The sequence below is a fragment of the Sorex fumeus genome, unplaced genomic scaffold, assembly GCF_029834395.1.
Source record: "Sorex fumeus unplaced genomic scaffold, SorFum_2.1 ptg000044l, whole genome shotgun sequence".
NCBI classification, from domain to species: domain Eukaryota; kingdom Metazoa; phylum Chordata; class Mammalia; order Eulipotyphla; family Soricidae; genus Sorex; species Sorex fumeus.
This window is the reverse complement of record NW_026606101.1, coordinates 29,635,144-29,642,970: the sequence shown is the minus strand read 5'-3', so window position 1 is coordinate 29,642,970 and position 7,827 is coordinate 29,635,144. Positions and strand designations below refer to the sequence as shown.

The 7,827-nt window shown below is 43.2% G+C and overlaps 1 pseudogene; it reads right to left on the bottom strand.

Annotated features, from left to right (window-relative positions):
• Positions 1-3,978: 3,978 nt before the first annotated feature.
• LOC130030363 (histone H3-like) lies at positions 3,979-4,856 on the bottom strand (annotated as a pseudogene).
• Positions 4,857-7,827: the final 2,971 nt, after the last annotated feature.

Here is a 7,827-nt window from a genome sequence, read left to right as displayed (position 1 = left end):
TGCTGATCTTTGTCCAAAAGGGACAAAGGAAAAGCTTTGTTCTCAGGCCAGGTGGACACCGGTGAGAACTTGCTGCTCTTCCTGGTATCTGGTAGCCTCTAACACTGAGTCAAGTTGCCTGACCTGTATCTCCCCTTTAAATGTTATTGTCCTTGCCCCTTAGTTTCTTTTCGTTTCTATCAATCTGACTGGCCAACCATAAGGTAGGTGAAATTTGAAATCACTGGTCAAAAATGGACAATTTTTAACTAGATTACCTGGTGCTTCTCCCTTCCCCCTCCATTTCCACCCTAACACTGCCAAGTTTTTTCAGCCAGAAGTCAAACTTAGTTGAACCTATCTATGATTTCTTTTCATTTAGTTATTTTTTCAACTCTAGGGTTTCTATTTAGCGTCTATTCTAGTCTATATACAGAGAAATCATTGTGGCACTTTAATTCTTTAGACATGATTTTATAGTTCTTTGAATATCTTTACAATTAACTTAGTGTCCATTTTTGGGAAATTTTATAGACATTTTCTAGGGGATATTTTCTTCCTTTTCATGGTGATATAGACAGTTAGATAGGGAAGGGCTCCATGGCAATGGAATTCCTGAAAAGTAATTAAAGCAATAGCCCTGAAGCTGTAAAAAGCCAATCTTTAAGACACAGGAACTAAAAGCCTGATAAGACTTCACCTGGCACCAAGAGACCCAGAGAAGTCTGGACCCCCACCCCCATCCCCACTCCAGAAGCTCCTGCAGAAACAAACGCCCAGGAAAGAAATTTCAGAGGACCTTCCACCATTCCCAACTCTCACCCCTTTACAGCTACTCTAGCAATGAACTCTTACTTAGCTAGAAAGCCCCACATGGGGCAGATTGGGAAAAAAAAACCTATAAAAGCCACCTTGAACAAAGGAAGGGCACAGATATGCTGTCTGAACCCCTGTGTCACACATGGGTGAGCACATGTGATGCCTGAGCATATGTGGCGCTTGCATCTACCCTTTTGAGATGTGTACCGAGGCCTTATCTGTCTCTGCAGAAGTCCTGCATTCTCTCTTGAGTGCATGACTCACTCACCTTCCCCCTACATAAAAGCCTCCAAATAAAATCTGTTTTTACTTTACTAATTATCTACTCCTGAAATTCCTTTCTGTGAGATAGGACATGGACCAAAAACCCAGGGTAAAACCTATGACTGACTGACTTTCCTGCAAAGTACAATTTCTTCGCCCTCAGCTTCCTGAGAAATCTGGGTGGTTGGGATTAATTTCCATGTTGAGAAGACCAAAAAGACATCAGGTATGGCTTGCTGGTCACCCCCCTGGGTGGGGCTCTGACCCATGCTGCCCAGGGACTCATCTGCAGACTTTACCGGTTCTAGCCTCCCTCCCAGCTGGTCCTGGGGTGTGGCAGAGGAGGATTCAAAGAAAATGACTGTCTCTCTCCTCTGAGCCTCACATAAGTCACCACTGACTTCAATGGTATGGGCAATATCTTCCTGTTTATGGATTGTTCCATAATTTTTTTTTGAAATGTGAATCCTATAGATAGTATAAAAACTATGGTATCACACTCTTTCTCTGCTACCTCTACTTCTATTTTGTTGCTATTTTTAAATGTTTTATTATTGCAATGAATGAGCTGTTACTGACTGGATTCCACGGACGTCAAAAGAATACGTGGCCGTCCATCTACAAGATGGTCATACTTCTTCGTCAAAACCCTGAACAAATGGTTTGAGGTTCTTCTTGTTCCTGGAGTGAGCAGATGCCATTGGGCTACACTAGCACGTGACAGGGACAAATGGAGACATTACTGGCGCCCACTTGAGCAAATCGATGATTAACGGGATGACAACTGATACAAGTGATATTACTGCAATGTATTTCTAAGACCACCCCTTGCATACAAATTTCTTCACAAAAATATTGTTATTAAAAAGTAAAGCTGAGACCTAGGTTCATCCCTGATCACTACACTTTAGTGTTCAGTCCCATAGATCAGTTTTTTTTTTTAGTTGCCAGCATCCAGCGTGTCTTTCTTCCACCTACAAGTTTTTATGTAAGATGTGTACGTGCACACCTAAAGTATAGCAGTTTCAGCCTTCATTTCCTGTGCGCTTAAGGCTCCAAAGTAACTCTGAAGTAAACGGCCCATTTCCATTTTTCCTCAGTTCTGTCCAGCTCATTGGAATATCTGGTCATGGTAGAGAGCCTTGTACAAGCTCACAATCTCCTACATAGATCCTCAGCCATCTCTCAGAGCTTTTCAAGTTTCCCAAAGGTCATCGAGTTCTCCAAACCGCTCCTTTTAAAAATTTTCTAGGCCTGGTTTGCCTCCACTGAAGTTTACAGTTGTGATATTACCAAGTCACTCTTACATTGTTATTATTTGTTGCAATGTCCTAGGGAAATGACTATTTATTTATTTATTTATTTATGTTTGGGTTTGGGGCCATACCTGGCAGTGTTCAGGGCTTTCTCCTGGCTCTGTGTTCAGGGATCACCCCTGGTAGTGCTAGGGAGACTCTGTGGGAATCAATCCAGGTTGGCGGCATGCAAGGCAAATACCTTACCCACTGTGCTGTAGCTCTGGCCTGTAAATCTTGTTTTAAATATAATCTAAATTTTAAGTCAAATTAAACAGAAATAGAGGAATAGCTACCTGGTTGTAGCCCGCCCCCCCCACCCCCATGGGAACTAATTTGGTCAAAACATTTTACCTTCTTTTGAAGAGAGAGCGGTATTGTTTTTCCCCAGAGGTCAGTGTTGACAGTGAGGCTGTAAACTTTTGCTTTCCATCTGACCCCTGAGCTAGGGAGGGAGGAGGGTGGGGTGATATTCCTAAAGGGAGATGTCACAGACTCTACTGTTTCTGTGTGATTTTTTTTTCTTTAGTTTTGCTTTTTGGGTCACACCTGGCAATGCTCAGGGATTACTCCTGACTCTGCACTCAGGAATTACTCCTGGCGGTGCTCAGGGGACAATATGGGATGGGGGGAATCGAACCCAGGTGGCCATGTGCAAGGCAAACGTCCTCCCCACTGTGCTCTAGCTCCAGCCCCACTGTGTGAATTTTCTTGAATAGATGTTCACATTTTTGTTGCAACATTGTAGAGTGTACAATGGTTGAATCTAACTTAATTTCATTGTTTGTGGAAGGGTGGGAACCCCAAGGTCCAGACCTTATCATTTTAACTTGATACATCTTAATTATTGTTTTCAGTGAGGAATGTCTTGATCACATTTGCTCAAGGGTATTGGCAGGGAAAAGACCAGGGAAAGAAAGAAATTGAGGAGGGGGGAAGAAGAGACAGACATGAAGCAATGGAAAGGGAGGTAGGGGGTCAAAGGGAATTGCTACACTTGTGGTATAAGGAGTGTTCAAAGCCCAAAATCAACAGCACTGAAACCATAAAATCCAGTCTTTGACAACCAGACTTAAAAATGAGCCTGTCAATGTGGCAGGCTGGAGGTCTGTTGGGTAGCGGGAGGGATTTGAGAACATTTGTGGAAGGAAGTTAACACTGGTGGGATTGATGCTGAAACACAGTGTGTCTAAACTCAGCTGTGGATGACTTAGTAAATCATGGCGCTTTAATAAAATTAAATAAAAAATAAAAATCTTAAACTCAGGTATCTCAGAGAGAACAGTTGCTAATCCTCAAGTGTAGTCAACAAATAACTATATAGGATTTTATGTAATGCTTAAAAGTTTTGAGCACAAATTATAAGCATTGCAATAATACAATATGTGAGAGCTAGCTGCTATTTCTCCTCTCCATGAGAAGGTTGTAACTTCCCCTTTAATATTACAAGCAAACATAGTGAATGGTATCTATTTAAAGTTACAACTCTATGAAGTCATTGATAACCAAAGAAAGTAGCACTGCACTGTAGCACTGTCATCCAGTTAATCATTGATTTGCTCGAGTGGGCGCCAGTAGCATCTCCATTTGACCCAGCCCTGAGATTTTAGCATCATAAACTTTATGCCCTCTCTCTGTGGATGCAGTGCACCAGCTGGATGTCCTTGGGCATAACGGTGATGTGCTTGGAGTGGATGGTGCAAAAGTTGTTTCCTTGAAGAGCCCCATCATGTAGGCCTTGAATGCCTCCTACAGCGCCATGACGGCCGAGTTCTGGGAGTGCAGGTCGGTCTTGAAGTCCTGCTCGATCTCATGCACCAGCCACTGGAATGGCAGCTTGCGGATAAGCAGCTCAGTGAACTTCTGGTAAGGGCGGATTTCTTGTAGTGCCTTGGTGTCAGGCTGGTAGTGGTGCAGCTTCTTCATGCCGCCTGTGGCTGGCACAGTCTTGTGGGCTGCCTTGGTGGACAGTTGCTTGCAGAGCACCTTCCTGCCTGTTGACTTGCGCACCATCTGCTTGGTACCAGCCCTCTCTTTCTTCCCAACTTAGCTGGAGACTCCTTCAGGGTTAGGGAAATGAGACCCATTTTTGCTACTGTTGTTGGCATATTTAGTATGTCATAGGTAGCTTGTCAGGCTCTGCCATGCGGGCAGGATATCCTCGGTAGCTTGCTGGTCTCTCCCGGGGTGGGGGGAAGGGGAGATGGAGGCTTTTGGGGCGATCCCTAATTGTCCCCGTGTATTCCCAGTCTACCAAGTAAGCTCCTGGTGACTGGCCTGCTGTAACAATTTGCACGCTGACAACACGCACCTGCCTGCATCTCCAGGCATCTGCAGCCTCAGGTTGATCTCCTTGAGTTGGATTTAGTGCAACCAGAGGTCGTTGAATAGCTAGCAGAGCAAGACCCTATTGCGTAGGATCTGCACCAGGTCAAACACTTGTGTCAATTCCCGAGTCACTCGGTGTCGGCAGACAGCATCCTGCAGTGTATAAGTCATTGTGCACACTACTGTCACTGTTTTATGCTCAATTAAAGAATACCAAATAAAGTATTTAATAATATATAATATATTATATATATATATCACTTGTATCATTTGTCATTCCATTGCTCATCGAGCAGGCACCGGTAATATCTCCATTCATCCCTGTCGTGTGCTAGTGTAAACCAATGGTGTCTGCTCGTTCAAGGAACATGAAGAGCATCAAACTGTTTATTCAGAGTTTTGATGAAGAAGTCCATTCATCTCGTAGGTGAGTGGCCAGGCATTCTTTTGACATCCGGTGGAATCCAGTCAGCAACAGCTCTAGTTCTGAGGTCATCTCCAAATCGCATTACATGTCCAGCCCATCTGATTTTCGACACCTTGGCAAACGAGACAGTATCCCTGATCCTTGATTGTTGATGGAGGACAGAACTCCGTATTCCTTCTCTCACTAGAGGGAAGCATGATACTCCAAGCATAGCTCTTTCGATTCTTCTTTGGGAGACCTGAATAGCGTCCTCATTCTGTTTTCGTAGGGCCCAGGATATATATATATGTGTGTGTGTGTGTGTGTGTGTTGGAGTACACGGAGCTTAGGTATATCAGATTGTACCCACCACAGTGCTCCCGAGTCACTCCCATTACTTTGTCAGTCTGTAACCACTTCTATGCTCTCTTCCCCAAACAATTTGTAAGGTCTCATCCTTCTTAGACACTGAAGCTGTACTGTAAGTTAATATTGCCTTTCTCCTCTCCTTATGTCTTTTGAGCAGTTTACTTTAATGCAATGTCCTTTTGTATAGATACAGGAAGACAATTAATTAATATTATGCTTTATAACTTAGGAATTGATTGGCTTTGAATATTATTCACTCCTGGGCATCTGCCTTCTCAACTTAAGCCTCAGTTGCCCTCACTTCCTAGCACCCCAAGGGCAGGGTCCCGACGTGGGACTGGATGGAACCAGGGCAAGCCGTTAAATTATGTGCTACCCTGGCATCGCGATGGGCCAGGCCAAGGTGCCACGATTCTTAACTATAAGTTAAGAGTTTGATCATAGGCAAATGATGTCATGATCCAAAAGTAACGACAAGACTAGGGCCCTGCTGCTAGGAATAGGAAAGATATCTGGCCTGAGCACTGCAGTCTGAGATCGAGATGGCCCTAGGAGAGCAATTCTATAAGCTCAAAGTATTTCTTACTGTGTCCATACGAAATGATTAATATTATGTATGCTTATATGTTGGTTGGACAAGGAGAGGAGAAACACGTCCTAGAAGCAGTTTCCTGTGTGTCCTGACTAGCTTGGATATGACTGCTTTTTTGGAGATGTAGATTTCAAACTCTAGCAGACTGGTCTTTGTTGTGCTAATCTAAGTGCTTGTAGTTTGTGAAAAGGTGAAGCCACGATTACTGGCCTGCAGATGTAAGGAAACAATGTATGTTTGCCGCCTCAATGTTCTTTCTGTAACTCCTTTTGATGACATCATTATATTGCGCCCTTTAGAGGTACTATGATCGATATAAGGGAGATTTCAGGGCTCTCTGGGGGGAAACATGCATCAGAGAACCTGGGAAGATGGGGCTGAGGACAGAAGCGGAGAGAACAAAGGCGCACGTGCTTGAGGATTCCTGAGGCCTCGATGACATACATCTCTTCCATGTAATAAACGACTGCTAAGACCAACCAGCTCGGCCTCGTTTCCTTCCTTCGCCTGACCATCACCATCACCCTCCCTGGAGTGGGGAAGCGGCTTGACCGCCGGCCTTTTATTTTTTGTGTGTTTACATATATATATATATATATATATATATATATATATTAACTACCTGAACTTCAAGTCAGGCTGTTTTCACTCGGGGCACCCCAGAGGGGGGCGTGTGATAGCCCTCCCTATCCCAAGGTACCCAGTCCTGGCAGCCGACCTCCACTACCCAACCGCTGCCATGCTCCAGGCCACTTTTTAGACACATCATAAGACACTTCCTACCCATTTTCTATAATTACCACACCATATCTGATGGAATTCAGGCAAAGCATAGAGAGAAATATGCCTCTCATAGAGCCCGGCAAGCTACCGAGAGTATCCTGCCCAAACGGGCAAAGCCTGGCAAGCTCCCCGTGGCATATTTGATATGCCAAAACCAGTAAGTATAACAGGTCTCATTTCCCTGACCCTGAAAGAGTCTTCAACTGTTGGGAAAGACGAGTAAGGAGAGGCTGCTAAAATCTCAGGGCTGGGACTAATAGAGATGTTACTGGTGCCCGCTTGAGTAAATCCACAAACAATGGGATGGCAGTGATACAGTGATGTCTATATATATATATATATATATATATATATATATTTTGCATGTCACTGTCCTCCTGTTGTTCATCGATTTGCTCGAACGGGCCCAGTAAATGCTTTAACACAGTTACTTGTGTTGGGTGAGAGAGTGTCGATTCCCTAGTTAGCATACTGCAGATGGGTAATTTCTACTCAAGCATGAGAGGAATACTAGAGTTAGATTAAATACTGACTGAAAAGGAATTTAGTGTAATAACAAAGGAAATAAAAGTACTTAGAATGTCTATTCTTCAATTTAAATCCTAGCTTAATTTTTTTTTAAAAGTATTTTATTTTTGAAAACCTAATTGACTGGGAAATACTATCATCTCTTTTTATTTCTAAATCTAACTCTGGAATTGTGACTGTTCACAGTCAAATTGCTAATGAGAATCTATCATGATTAGAAGTGAGACAGATAGGAGGAAATTAGAAGCCTCCTGTATTATGTAGCTTTATCTACATCTGATACCTGCAAAGCATTGATGTCCTAGGAAGGGAAACTCCTAAGGGAGGCAGTTAGATGTGTCCTTTGGGAGCAGGACAGGAAAAGAAAATGTTTTAACTTTTAGAAGAATAAAAAAAAAGAATTGAAATAATAAATAACTCTAGGTAATCCAACATTGATCTAAGATCTGTGGGCGAGAAATACA